Below are 13,325 nucleotides of genomic sequence, written 5' to 3'. Positions count from 1 at the left end.
GGGAAATTTGGGGTTGGGGGGTGTGGTGGCATGTAGCAGCAGTATGGTGGAAACTCCCAGGAGGTAGTGCTTGATGATGTCAGCATGTGTCGAGCGCGTGATTCTGGTTTTTAAAAGGTTGCACGGTTGATGAAGAGTAAATCTGTTTGATTAACTCTAGAAACACCTTGTGTGGTTATTTTGTTGTGTCCACTGCGATTCCAGTGGCCACAAGGCCATTGTCCATGGCCTTAGGTGGCTTGCCCCTGTGTCGTGGGGAGGAATGGAGACTGCTTTTTTTTACAGTAATAGACCATGATGACCTGAGGCCATTCTTATGATAGATGCTACAACAGATAAGTATTGAGGCATTCCTCAGTTCCTTAGTTTACCAGTGCATGTTACTTCAGATCAAGGACCACAATTTAGTTCCTCGCTGTGGACAGCCATATTCCGCTTTCTCAGTACAACAATTCATCTGTCTAGGTATGCCAGTTTCAGGCAGTCAATGGTAAAAGTCCCCTCCTTACTGCCAAAGTCGAGGATGAAGGTGGAATCATCGTCCCTAATGACCTTGTAGGGAACCTCGTAGGGTCATTGTAAGGGCAGCCAGTGTGCGGCCATTCTCACGACTACATATTGACAAGTCTTTAGATTCTTGGGGTCATTATGTTTGTCAAGGGTGGCCGCAGTGTCTTCTGAGCATTTATTGGGGGCCATGAACACCCCGGGGATGATCAAAGGTGTACCATAGACCATCTCCACCACCGAGGTATTAAAGTCTTCTTTTGGCGTGGTACACATTCCTAACAGGATCCAAGGCAGTTTGTCCACCCTGTTAGGACCCTTGAGCCAAGCCATCAAGGCTGGCTTGAGGTGCCTGTGGAAGCGCTCCACCGACCTCTTGGCCTGAGGGTAATATGCCATGGTGTGATGGAGGTGTGTCCTCAGACAGTTTGCTAGTGCTGCCCAGAGCCCAAAGGTGAATTGTCTCCTCCTGTCTGAGGTTAAGTTCTCTGGGATCCCGAATCGGTTCACCCATCTGTGAATGAGTGCCCTGTGGCAGATTTTTGTGGTGGTATCAGCCAGTGGAACTGCCTCCGGCCACCTCGTTGAGTGGTCAACCATTGTCAAGAGGTATCTCGCCTCATGGGAAACTGGCAACAGCTCTACTACGTCAATCTGTACATAAATGAACCTGAGCTACGCCAGCTCAGAAGTCTGTGTGGGCGCTCTCGTGTGAACCTGTACTTTGGAGGACTGACAGTTAATGCAGGTCTTGACCCACTGGCTGATCTGTTTATGGAGGCCATGCCAGACAAACTTGCTGGCCACCATTTTGACCTTGGTGTGGATTGCAGGTATGCCAGGTTGTGGATGGCCTCGAAAACCTGGCACCTCCATGCAGATAGAACGATGGGGCTGGGGCTGCCCATAGAAAAGTCGCACAGCGATGTCAGGTTACCTGGGCTGACAGGGACATACTCCACCCTGAGGCCGGAGATGGCTGTCTCCTATATGAAGGCATCTCAAGGTCCTGCTCGAGGGCCACGTAGTCGACCCCTTGGGCCAGGGCGTGACAAGGTGTCGGCTACCACATTGTTTTTCCACACAATATGCTGAATGTCTGTGGTAAACCCAGATACATAGGACAAGTGTTTCTGCTGTCAGGTTGACCACAGGTCCGATATCTTATGGAAGGCGAAATTCAGCGGCTTGTGATCAGTGGACACTGTAAATTGCCGGCCTTCCAAAATTACAGAAATGTCTTACCTCCAGGTACAGCTCTAACAGCTCTCGGTCATAAACACTTATTTGAGCTCTGGGGGAGGGGGGTGGAAGTTCTTGATGAAAAGGGGGCCAGGATTTGCCACTGGCCCTCAATGAGCTGTTCCAGCATGCCCCCTACCACTGTGCTGGAGGCATCGACTGTTGGGGTCGTAGGTGCCTCTGGTCTGGGGGTGGACCAGGAGGGTGGCATTGGCCAGCGCATCTTTGGCATTCTGGAATACCCGGGAAGACTTATCATCCCAAGTCATGTCTTTTGACTTGCCTGCCATCAGCGCAAAGAGGGGGTGCATGATGCATGCTGCTGCCAGTATCAATCTGTGATAAAAGTTAGCAAATTCCTGTACTCCTTTTATCATGCATGGCTTAGCGAAATGCTGGACCGCCTTAACCTTCTCAGGGAGGGGTGTAGCCCTGTGTCTGTTAATCCTATGCCCCAGGAAATTGATGGTGTCCAACCTGAACTGGCATTTCACTGGATTGATAGTCAGCCCAAACTCACAATTGCCTCAGGTGGGCAGCGTGGTCTTTGCAGCTATGGCTGGCGATGAGGATATCATCCAAATAGATGAATGCAAATGGGAGGACCCGGCCCACTGTGTCCATCAGCCACTGTAAAGTTTGTGCCACATTCTTTAGACCAAAGGGCATGCGGAGAAATTCAAACAAGCCAAAGGGAGTTAAAATTGCAGTTTTAGGGATATCCTGGGGCTTACCTGTAATTTGATGGTACCCTTGGTCACCTTGGAGAACACATGTGCCGATGCATTTTGGCGGGCAAAGTCTTGGCTGCTGCCAAAACGAAGGGGAATGGTGCTGGTGTCGAGGCCCATGGGTGGTAGGATTCTTAACTCGGCACCAGTGTCAACCAGGAAATGCCTGCCGACAGTGAGTTCCAGACGTAGAGGAGGCTATCACATGGGCCAACCGCCACAACCATCAACGACGGTTGGCCAAGGTGTTTCCCGGAAACTTGCAGGGTGGGCAGCATCAATGGGCCTCTGCAGCCCATTGCTGGTGGTCGTAGTATAGCCGTCCTTGGGTGTTCACTTGCCTTTCCTTGATTTCATTGGGGGCTGTTCGTGGAGGTTGCTGATATGGTCTAAAATGGAGCTGGTGTCCTTTGCTCTCCAGATCACGTCTGCTCGGGCTGCAACCCTCCGAGCGTTGCTGAAGTCCTTGTCCATGAGCAAGAGTCAGATATCCTTGGGGAAGCTGCTCCAGAAAGATCTGCTCAAAGGGCAGGCAAGGCTTGTGGCCCTTGGTTAGAGTGAGCATCTTGCTCATTAGGACATGGGACCTTGTCACCAAATCCGTCCATATGCAGCAATCGGGTGGTGCGCACATGCCGGGAGAGCCTGAAAGTGCAGGTTAGTAGCTCTTTGAGGGCTGCATATTTGCTTTGCTCCAGAGGCTGCCTTAAGAAACCTACTACCCTTGCCGCTGTGTCCTGATCGAGGACGCTCACAACATAGAAGTAGCGGGTGTCGTCAGCGGTGATGTGGTAAAGCTGCAAATGAGCCTTGGCCTGTTCAAACCATATGTGTGGGTGCAACACCCAAAACGTTGGAAGACTGAGAGAGGCCACATGGATGCTTGCTGGCTCCGCTTGATCCATCACCTTCGGGTCCAACTGCTGGTTGGGCCTTTCGGGGTCACCAATGTAGCATTCGCACTACATGAGCAAAGAGAATGATAAAACGCACACCAGAGCCTTGGAAAATGAGACTGCTTTATTGATCTGACCCTTGAGCTTATATGCGTCAGGGTCCCACGTCAAGGGATTGCCAGCCTGGGATTGTCTGTTAATCCTAGCAGAGTTCCCCATCTTCCCACCGAGCAGCAGTCAGTGGGACAACAGCCGGTGTTACCCCAGGTCCTCAAGGTCGGCCATTTTGTGGGCTGGTCCATGTCTCCACACGTGGGCCGCTACACTAGCATATTTAAACATTTTTAATAATTAAATATAAGTAAGATTAAAAGCCACACTCCTGGAGAATATTTCAATATTTGGAAATTCTTTATTCTAAAGTCAAATGATAATATTAAAGATTACTGGCTGGTATGTAAACATTGTTATTCAAAAGAGAAAATTTTACTGGACTTCTCTCAGCCTAAATATGTTAATCATTTAAGATCAAGATTATAAATTAGTTTTGATTAATTGCTGGAAATAACTATTAGATATATATTCATAAACTGATGTGTATATTTTTTTACACAATTCCAATCTGTTATGACTGACAGGCTGGGTCTACAACATTATATTTAACACAAAGCAAATACTGTATCATTTAAAAAACACACCTAAATATATGTGTTTTACTTAGAATCCTGGTCCCAAAGATTCAAGAGATATCCATACATATAAAGGAAATATTTGGATCTATGTTTATCAGGCGTTGCTCCGTATTTTTAAAATATGCAAATTCAGTAGAAAGTCTGTGGTGACAAAGGAACAAAATTATTACAATTTTCTATTAATGCCTCCAATAATTACAATCTCATAATATAAAAGATAATAAAAAATAAATGAGAATCAAAAGTTAAGTTGAATAACAAAGATTAGAAAGAACATAAACAATATGGGAACATCATATGTGCCATTATTCAAATCACAAGTCCACTTACCAACTTCTTCCTCTGAGGTCAGCATTTTAGTTCTTATTTTTATCATAAATCTTTACGTATTCAAATTTTAAACCAAAGGTAGTCATTTAAAATGTAAGCATTTCAATAAAAATGCCACAATTAATTTCTGGATTAGTTTTAGCCTGCTGTGCCCTACTTAAAGTGAAAAGTATAATAAAAATGTGCTAAAATGGCAACATATCACAGAAGCATAAACCTAGCCATTGTTTATACTCCTAATTGTATGTTGCATTGTTTAATTGTATAACATTGACATTCTTGATTTGCTGTCTCTGAAATTTGTTACATTTATAATACCTTTGATCACGTAAAATGTTTGTTCTATTTCCTTTTGGTGTAGCAGCAGCTACACTACTCCTGAAAGAACACACACAGCCAGACGGGTTGAGCTCAGTGAGCAGACTGATTTATTGAAGGCTGCTGGGCTGTACTTATACTCTCAGCCCGGACCTGGCTGAGAACCGTGCTGGAGGGTGCTGATGTCATCCGGACGTCACGTGGTCCCCTAGCGCGGGCTTCTGAGCCCCGAGCTGGGAGGAAGGGAACACCTCCGATGGCGCCATTTTGGCCGGCTGCCCCACTGTGTGGCTTACAAGCGGGGCCGGTTTGCCTGCCTAGTGGTGAGCCGCCACACAGCCACCCCACCCCCCCAAAAACTGACGCTAATGTCCTTTTTACGCCGGGCTGCATCACTTCTTGGGCTCAGTGGGATCAAGGTGCACTGGCTTTAGCCTGTCCACGGTAAACAGCTCCCGCCTGCCGCCAATGTCCAGCATGAACGTGGAGCCAGAACGCTGTACAAACCCTTGTATGGTCGCTGCAGAGGTGCCGCGATCGGGCCCTGTCGAAAGAAAATGTACTCTGCGGAAAGCAGTTTGCCAGGAGCGTGAGACGGGCGGGTGCCATGTCTGGGCAGCAGTGGGGGTTTGAACAAGTCCAAGCGTGTCCTGAGGTGAGCAAGTAGTTCATGCGGCGACCGCTGGGAATTGTGAGGTGCGTTGACGAATTCACCAGGTAGTGCCAGTGGCACACTGTAGACCAGCTCAGCAGATGATGCCTGCAGATCTTCCTTGGGAGTGGAGCAGATGCCCAGGAGCACCCAAGGCAGTTTGTCCGCCCAGTCGGGACCAGTGAAGCAGGCCATGAGTGCTGACTTAAGGTGGCAGTGGAGACGTTCGACCAGTCCATTGGCCTGCAGGTGGTAGGCCGTGGTGCGGTGTAGCTGTATCCCCAACCTGTTGGCGAGCTGTGCTCAGAGCGCAGATGTGAACTGGGTGCCCCGATCACTGGTGAGGTGACCCGGGACACCGAACCAGGTGACCCAACCATGCAACAGTGCTCGGGAGCAGAAGTCGGTGGAGGTGTCTGGCATCGGGATCACCTCAGGCCAGCGAATGGTGCGGTCCACCATCATAAACAGGTAATTGTTGCCCTGATGTGAATGTGGCTGAACCGTTCCTGGACGTGCTTGAACTCCTGTATGGGCGCCCTTGTGTGCCTGTGTACCTTGGACATCTGGCAATGGGTGCATGTTCTGGCCCAGCCCATGATCAGCTTCCGCAGCCCATGCCATATGAACCGTTCTGCCACCATCTGGACCATGGACCTGATGGACGGATGTGAAAGGTCGTGGATGTGATGGAAGACCTGCCTGCGCCACTGCTGGGGAGCCACTGGTTGTGGGATGCCCATGGAGATATCGCATGGATGGTGCCTTCGCTGCTCGGAGTCGGGAGGTCTCGGAACTGCAGGCTCGTGATGGCGGTCTTGAAGGCCCTCGTCTCCTCATCAGACTTTTGGTCCCGGGTGAGCTGGTCGAAGTCTAGGCCGGGCGTCAGCGCACAGATGGCCAGTCGCGAGAGTGCATCGGCAACCACATTGTCCTTCCCCACCTTGTGCCAAATGTTGGTGGTAAACTCCAACACGAAGGAGAGGTGACGCTGCTGGCGGGCCGACCAGTGATCCTTTGCCATCGCAAGCGCCTGGATGAGGGGTTTGTGGTCAGTGAAAATAGCGGAAATGCCGCACCGCCAGGTACATGCCCAGTAACTCACGGTCGAAGGCACTATGCTTGCGTTCCGGCGAGTGGAGCAGGTGGCTGAAGAATGCCAGTGGCTTCCAATGTCCATTCACCTGCTGCTCCAGGAAGGCACCGACAGCTGTGGCAGAGGCATCAAGAGAGAGTGCCATATGCAAGTCGGTGTATGGGTGCGCGAGCATGGTGGCCTTTGTGAGGGAATCCTTGGTGGCCTCGAATGCGGTGCAGGCTTCTGGGTTCCAAGCGAGCGTTTTGTGCTTGGCTACGATGAGGGCAAATAGCGGCTGCATGATGCGTGTAGCTCCTGGGATGAAGTGGTTGTACAAGTTGATCATACCCGCGAACTCCTGCAGTCCCTTGAGGCTGTCCGGGCGTGGGAACTCCCTGATAGCAGCGACCTTTGCAGCGGCGGGGATGGCTCCTTCGGCCGTGATGGTATGGCCCAGGAACTGCATGGACTCTTTCCCGAATTGGCACTTGGCCGGGTTGATGGTAAGGCCAAAGTTAGCCAGCTGGGAGAAAAGGGCACGTAGGTGGGCCTTGTGTTACGCCTGGTCCTTGCTGGCAATGAGGATGTCATCCAAATAAATAAAGATGAAATCCAAGTCCCTGCCCACAGTGTCCATGAGGTGCTGGAAGATCTGAGCGGTGTTCTTGAGTCTGAACAGCATGCGCAGGAATTTGAACAGGCCAAAAGGGGTGATGATGCCCACCGGGATCTGGTGATATCTGCACACCAGGTCAACCTTGGAGAAAAACCCTCGCACCATGCAGGTTGGCCGTAAAGTCTTGGATCTGAGGTATGGGGTAACAGTCAGGAGCTGTTGCCTCGTTGAGCCATCAATAGTCTCCACAGGGATGCCAGCCACCGGAGGCTTTCGGGACCAGTGGAGCGGCAAGGCCCACGGGCTGTCGGACTGAAAAATGATCTCGTTCCAACAGGTGTGAAAACTCCTCTTTAGCCACCTGGAGCTTGTCAGGCAGGAGCCGGCATACCTTGGCGTGAACCGATTGGCCCTGGGTGTGGATGTGGCGGAACACTACGTGGCGCGGCGAGGCAGCGGAGAACTGTGGCTTGAGGAGTGTCGGGAACTCGTCAAGGATTCGTCTCTGGGTGTGCTGATCGTGGCCATCTGCAGTTGCTCCGAGCGGGAGGCGTCGAGGCGAACGGCCTGGAAGGTACGGGCGTCCACCAGGTGCCTACCTCAAATGTCCACCAGAAGCCCGTGTGCAAGGAGGAAGTCTGCACCCAGGATGGCAGTCGGGGGGACGAGACGGTGAACCTCCACGCAAAATTTTGTTGGCCAATCTGGTAGTGGATTGTCTTATCTCCATATATCTGGATTTCTGTTGCATTGGCCACATGGAGGGGAGGTCCACGAGGTCGGATCCTGGACTCGACGGCCGTGGCCGATATGATGCTGATCTGGGCTCCAGTGTCAATGAGGAACCGCCGACCACTGACTGAGTCCCGCAGGTAGAGGAGGCTGTGTCCTTGGCCAGCCGCTGCAGCCATTAACAGCAGCCAGCCTGGCCATTTCTCTGGAAGGAGCAGGGCTGACGACACTTCCGAGCTTTGGGTCCCCAGCACTGGTGATAGAAGCAGAGGCCTGGAGCGGATGCTGTGGCCTTGGTTCTGCTATTGTGGGGCTCTACCGCAGCACGAGGGGCAGGCTTGGTGCGGTCGTGTCTGTGCCTCGTGACCTGCTGGACTGCTGAGCCCTCCGGGAATCATTTGAGCCATAGATCTTGGGCCTTCTGGGCGACCTTCCTCAGATCGGTGAAGCTCTCCTGGACCAGCAGCGGCTGAATGTCCTTGGGCATATGGTCGAGGAAAATGCACTCGAAGAGTGAGCAGTTGGTGTGCTCGCCCATGAGCACGAGCATCTCATCCATCAGCTCCATCAGGGACCTGTCCCCCAGGGCATCGAGGTGTAGCATCCGAACGCCACTCTGGTGTCTGGATAATCTGTGGGATCTGGTAAGCACTCACTTGATGGTCTCATATTTGTCTTTGGCAGGTGGGTGCTGAACAAGGTGCAGCACGCGTCTGGCAGTGGCCTGGTCCAGGGCAGCGACTACATGGTAGAATTTGGTCGTGTCGGACGAAATCTGGCAGAGGTGAAACTGAGCCTCCGTGTGGCCGAACCAGGTCTCCGGCTCCTGAACCCAGAATTCAGGCAGTTTCACAGCTATAGCGCTGATCCCAGGCTCGCTCATAATGGGTTCAAAGACGTTTGACCCAGCCGGGGTCACCAATTGTAGCGGCAGCTACACTACTCCTGAAAGAACACACACAACCAGACAGGTTGAGCTCAGTGAGCAGACTAGTTTATTGCAGGCTGCTGGGCTGTACTTGTACTCCCAGCCCAGACCTGGCTGAGAACTGCGCTGGATGGCGCTGACATCACCCGGTCATCATGTGGTACCCCAGCGCGGGTTTCTGAGCCCTGTACTGGGAGGAAGGAAACCGCCCCCCCCCGACGCACCATTTTGGCCGGCTGCCCCGCCGCGTGGCTTACAAGCGGGCCCGGTTCGCCTGCCTAGTGGTGAGCTGCCACATTGGATTCTTTTAAAATTTTCAAAAGGCATCCATTGATTGACAACTTCTGCACATTTGGGCACTCAGTTGCAGCTCCTCTGAAGATGCAATTGACTTGATAAAAGAACCGCACATATAAACAGTGCACATTTAACAAAATGGTAGAAAATGATATCAAGACCTACTTATTTTTATTAAATTTGATCCTAATGTAGGTTTGTCCCAATATTTCTTTTTGGTCAACATCAATTTTACATCATAAATTGCATTAAGGAATTAAAATTTTCAGTAATACTTAACAGCAATCAATTCTAGAATTATTCAAAGGGAAAATAAATGCTGCAGAGCTGCAAATTAATTTGAGTCACTTTGAATTTGTGTTTATACTTTCTGATATTTGTATTAATTTTCTTGTGGTATCAGAATTGCCATTACAATTTTTTTTCGATGGATACAGATTTTTGCCATTTTAACATGCATTTTATTAAAAACAATTTTTTTTCAAAGCACTTGTCTAATTATTGTTTTTAATCCATAAACTATGTATAAAAACTAGAATTTTCCAGTGAGTTGTTCCACTCAGGAACAAGATCTCTACAGAATTAATCAGTCATTCCCACAGGTTTATTTCAACAAGATGAGATAAATTTTGGACATAAAATACAGAAACTGAAAAATTCTGTCACTAACTTTATTCTTGAGAAGGAAAGCATCAGCTTCTGTAAAATACTGTAAAACATGCCTTCAGAGTTCATATTTATTGTTCATATACTGTATCTCAAAGTTTGCGTGGCACACCTCAGTTTCTGTGATGTCCAGTTTTGTGCGCTCAATATTTATAAGCAAAGTTCTTCTCTTATATATAAAACACATTCATAGAAATACAGTAAGTCCTTAATAAGTTTTCAAGAATTCTCTTCATTCAGATTAGGAGTGTTTTAAGCTCCAGATGGCCATTTATTGCTGGTAATTTTAGTATTAATTTCAAAGATCGTTTTGTTATCCAAAACAACATAAGCGCACTTCACTGCATTAACACCATGTTATTTTTCCCAGAGGAGATGAATAAAAATGGAGGTCAATTGGAAGAAAAGAAGGAAAGACAAAGTTATTTCCATTCAGAAGTAGTCCAAGAGATCATAATGCAATATAGTTTCAGATAATAACAACTACAAGGAAGGCTAGGTTCAGCTCTTCCCTGAACCAGATTTTTTAAAAAAGCCATCTTGATTACAGTGAATAATTGAAATGAATTGGTGGGTCCATTTTGACAGAATAAGTCTGACAGTGGTGTTTTTACTTTATTCAAAGCACAGGGAAGAAGTATATATATATATATTATATATATAAGAATCAGTTTGCTGAGCTTTTGGCAAATAACAATATTAAGATTCCATGGCCTAGAAATTCCTCTGCAATGAGAAAGGCACTGTATGCGGATGATGCATGAAAGCCAATACATGGCTGTGAAAGCTTGTTACAGCAGAGAAAGTCAAGTGAAAGTTACACAAATGCTTCGGTATGGATTTGATATCCTATGCCAAAGGTGAAGTCATATCTGAGAAATGGCGTGGTATTTTTTTTGCAGAATTTTATCAGTTCAACTGCAAAATATTGGATTGTAACATATAAAAATGTTGTAGTTTGTTGCATGATGCATGATACATTAATCCCATCAGATAAATATATAGTTTATGAATCCATATTTGATATTAAAATAATGAAAAGTAATAGGAATTTGAATTAGTTCAGATTCTATCAGTCTTATTGCTCAAAATTAAATTTTCATTCCGCAAAATGTTTCAAATATTAGTTTATTTTTGAAATACCTTTGTGTTCTGAATTATTTGTGAAGAAGACTGCCTTATCCCTCCCTAACCTCCCTTATTAACCTATTGGCCAGATTACCTTCTTTACAATACATCCTCACAGCATCAGAGATATCCCTTTTGTCCTAACATTCTCCATCCTTCCTGCAACTTAACACAAAAAAAATCAACTTTCTCTGTTTTCAAATGATTTTGATCTATTGTGTGTTGCAAATTTCCCTTCCTAGTTTTCTGTTTGAGAATTGTTTACTGTAATTGACTGGTCTCCGAGCTTGATATGTCATTGTAGAGCTCGTCGAAAGAACCAAAGACTTGTTGATCCAAACCAAGGCTTTTATTAGCAAAAGACCGGAGCTCTTCACAGGTGGCCGACCAGTCCGGAATGATCCGACCTGGCTAGGGACACAACCCTTTAAGGCCCAAACAATAGGTGTGGCTTAGCTCTCAGCCAATCGCTGTAAGCACAGTCTAGATACAGTAACTATATACACTATGTACATTGGTGATAGATCTGTACTATCACAGTCATATTATCAGGGATCCCACTGAATTGATGTCTAAAAGCCTCCATCATTGGAAAAGCCCGCACCACAAAGATTGTTGGATGCATTGAGATAGTTTTCTTCAGGTTAATAATGAGCACTGGATAGCATCCTTGTTAACTGCAAGCCTGACTGCTGATGGCACATGAAACGTAGCTAACCAATGAAAAAGCATTTTCAACTGCAATACCCACATGAAACAAAAGTTATCTTTCATCGATTCGAATGATTTTTTTTTTGTTGCTTTGTAAGATTATATCTTGAGTACTAGAGGGCAAATTTCAAAAGCTTGGTTATTTTTCTAATAAGTATTTTACTTTAAAACAGTAGCATGTTCTGGCACCAATTATAATCGTACAAGTTCTTCATTTCCTCAGGATAATGCAACACACTTTAAGTGCAGCCACAGTTATCATTGCCATAAAAAAAGCAGCAATTCAGATAATCTGAATTAAAAACAAAAAGGGGTATCCAGACAAGTAGCATCTGTGAGAAGAGAAGCCAGTTATCATTTAGCAGCTAAAGACGATTGGGCCAAGGACATTGCCCCAAGAAACTGCAGTGATGTGAACATTTTTTTAAATGCAGATGACGGAAACTGAAATAAAATCAGATATTGCTGGAAGAGCTCAGCAGTCGGGCAGCATCTGTAGAAAGAAAGAGGGTTAACGCTTCAAACAGTAGATCCTTCACCAGAAACAGGAAAGGAGTTTTAAGTTGGAGAGAATATCATAGGAGACGTGAACTTGACAAAGGAGATCTCTGTGGTTGGATCCTGGTGTGGAAATAAATTGTAGTGGTCATCTAGGTTAATGAAATCTATTAGAGAGAGAGAGAGAAAAAGGAACATAGCTATGAGGGACATTAGAGAGAGAGAATACAAAGGATGGTAAATTTACATAATGAAAGAATCTGTCCTACACGTCTGGTGTGAGAGAAAGAGAAAATCTGAGTCAATATCAGCTACTGACATAAAAATGGAAATACATGAAGTTATAGAATTGGAATTGGAGACTGGAAGGTTGTGACTCTTCCGACAGAAGACGAGGTACTGTTCCTCAAATTCGCATTTTAATAATGCATGATGCCACAGGCAGAAGGATGTGAGTGGGAGCAGCAAAGGAAAAGTTCCTTGAAAAAGTGCTTAAAGGGGAAGGAAAAGAGATGTGTTTGATGATCAAATTTCATTAAAGCTGGTGGTAAATGAAAAAGATGATCTGATTATCTGTCATTGGGGTGGAAGGTATGGATGAGGGCATCCTTATCCTTGCTGTGACCCAGAGAGGGAATGGTTTCCCCTACAAGAGCATTGTGAACTAGAGTTCAGAACAAGAAGTTCCCCATTTCAGACTGAGAGAAAAATGAATTTATTTTTTCAGGAAGGATATGAATCTTTGGAATTCTCTACCGCATAGAGCTGTGGGGATGGAGCCATTGGAGCTGTGGAGTTGGAGTAATTGACTATACTCAAAGTAGAGCATTTAACAATAAAGTAAACAGTAGGAATGGGGAGAGCAGAAAAGAGATGCTTAAATGGTTTAATTGAATGGTGGAGCAGGTGTGAGGACATTTGACTTACTCGACTGCCAGTCAACAGTCGGGATCTTGCAGAATGAGCTCAAACAATAGAAATATTCAGTTTTTTCCATATTGCAACTATAATGTTATTGCAGATGTTTGAATGCAAATATAGTTTAAATTCACAATTGAGCAACCTGCATTGCAATTAAGTGCAATGAAGTTCAATAGGAGAGGCTCTCAGCATTTTGGAGTTGGGTTGGAAAATCTGCCTGAATAATGATACTAGGTAGAAACAACTGAGAAATTGTGTAAAATTTGTTGTTTAAATGCACTCTAACATGAGAAACCTAAGTGACAATGTGCAAGCACAATAATGATATTTTTTCATGCTAATAAACATGGAACATGTTGAGTTTAGTTGTTACTACAGCATT

This window comes from Narcine bancroftii, chromosome 3 (assembly GCF_036971445.1).
Source record: "Narcine bancroftii isolate sNarBan1 chromosome 3, sNarBan1.hap1, whole genome shotgun sequence".
NCBI classification, from domain to species: Eukaryota; Metazoa; Chordata; class Chondrichthyes; order Torpediniformes; family Narcinidae; genus Narcine; species Narcine bancroftii.
Note: the sequence above shows the minus strand (reverse complement) of the source record.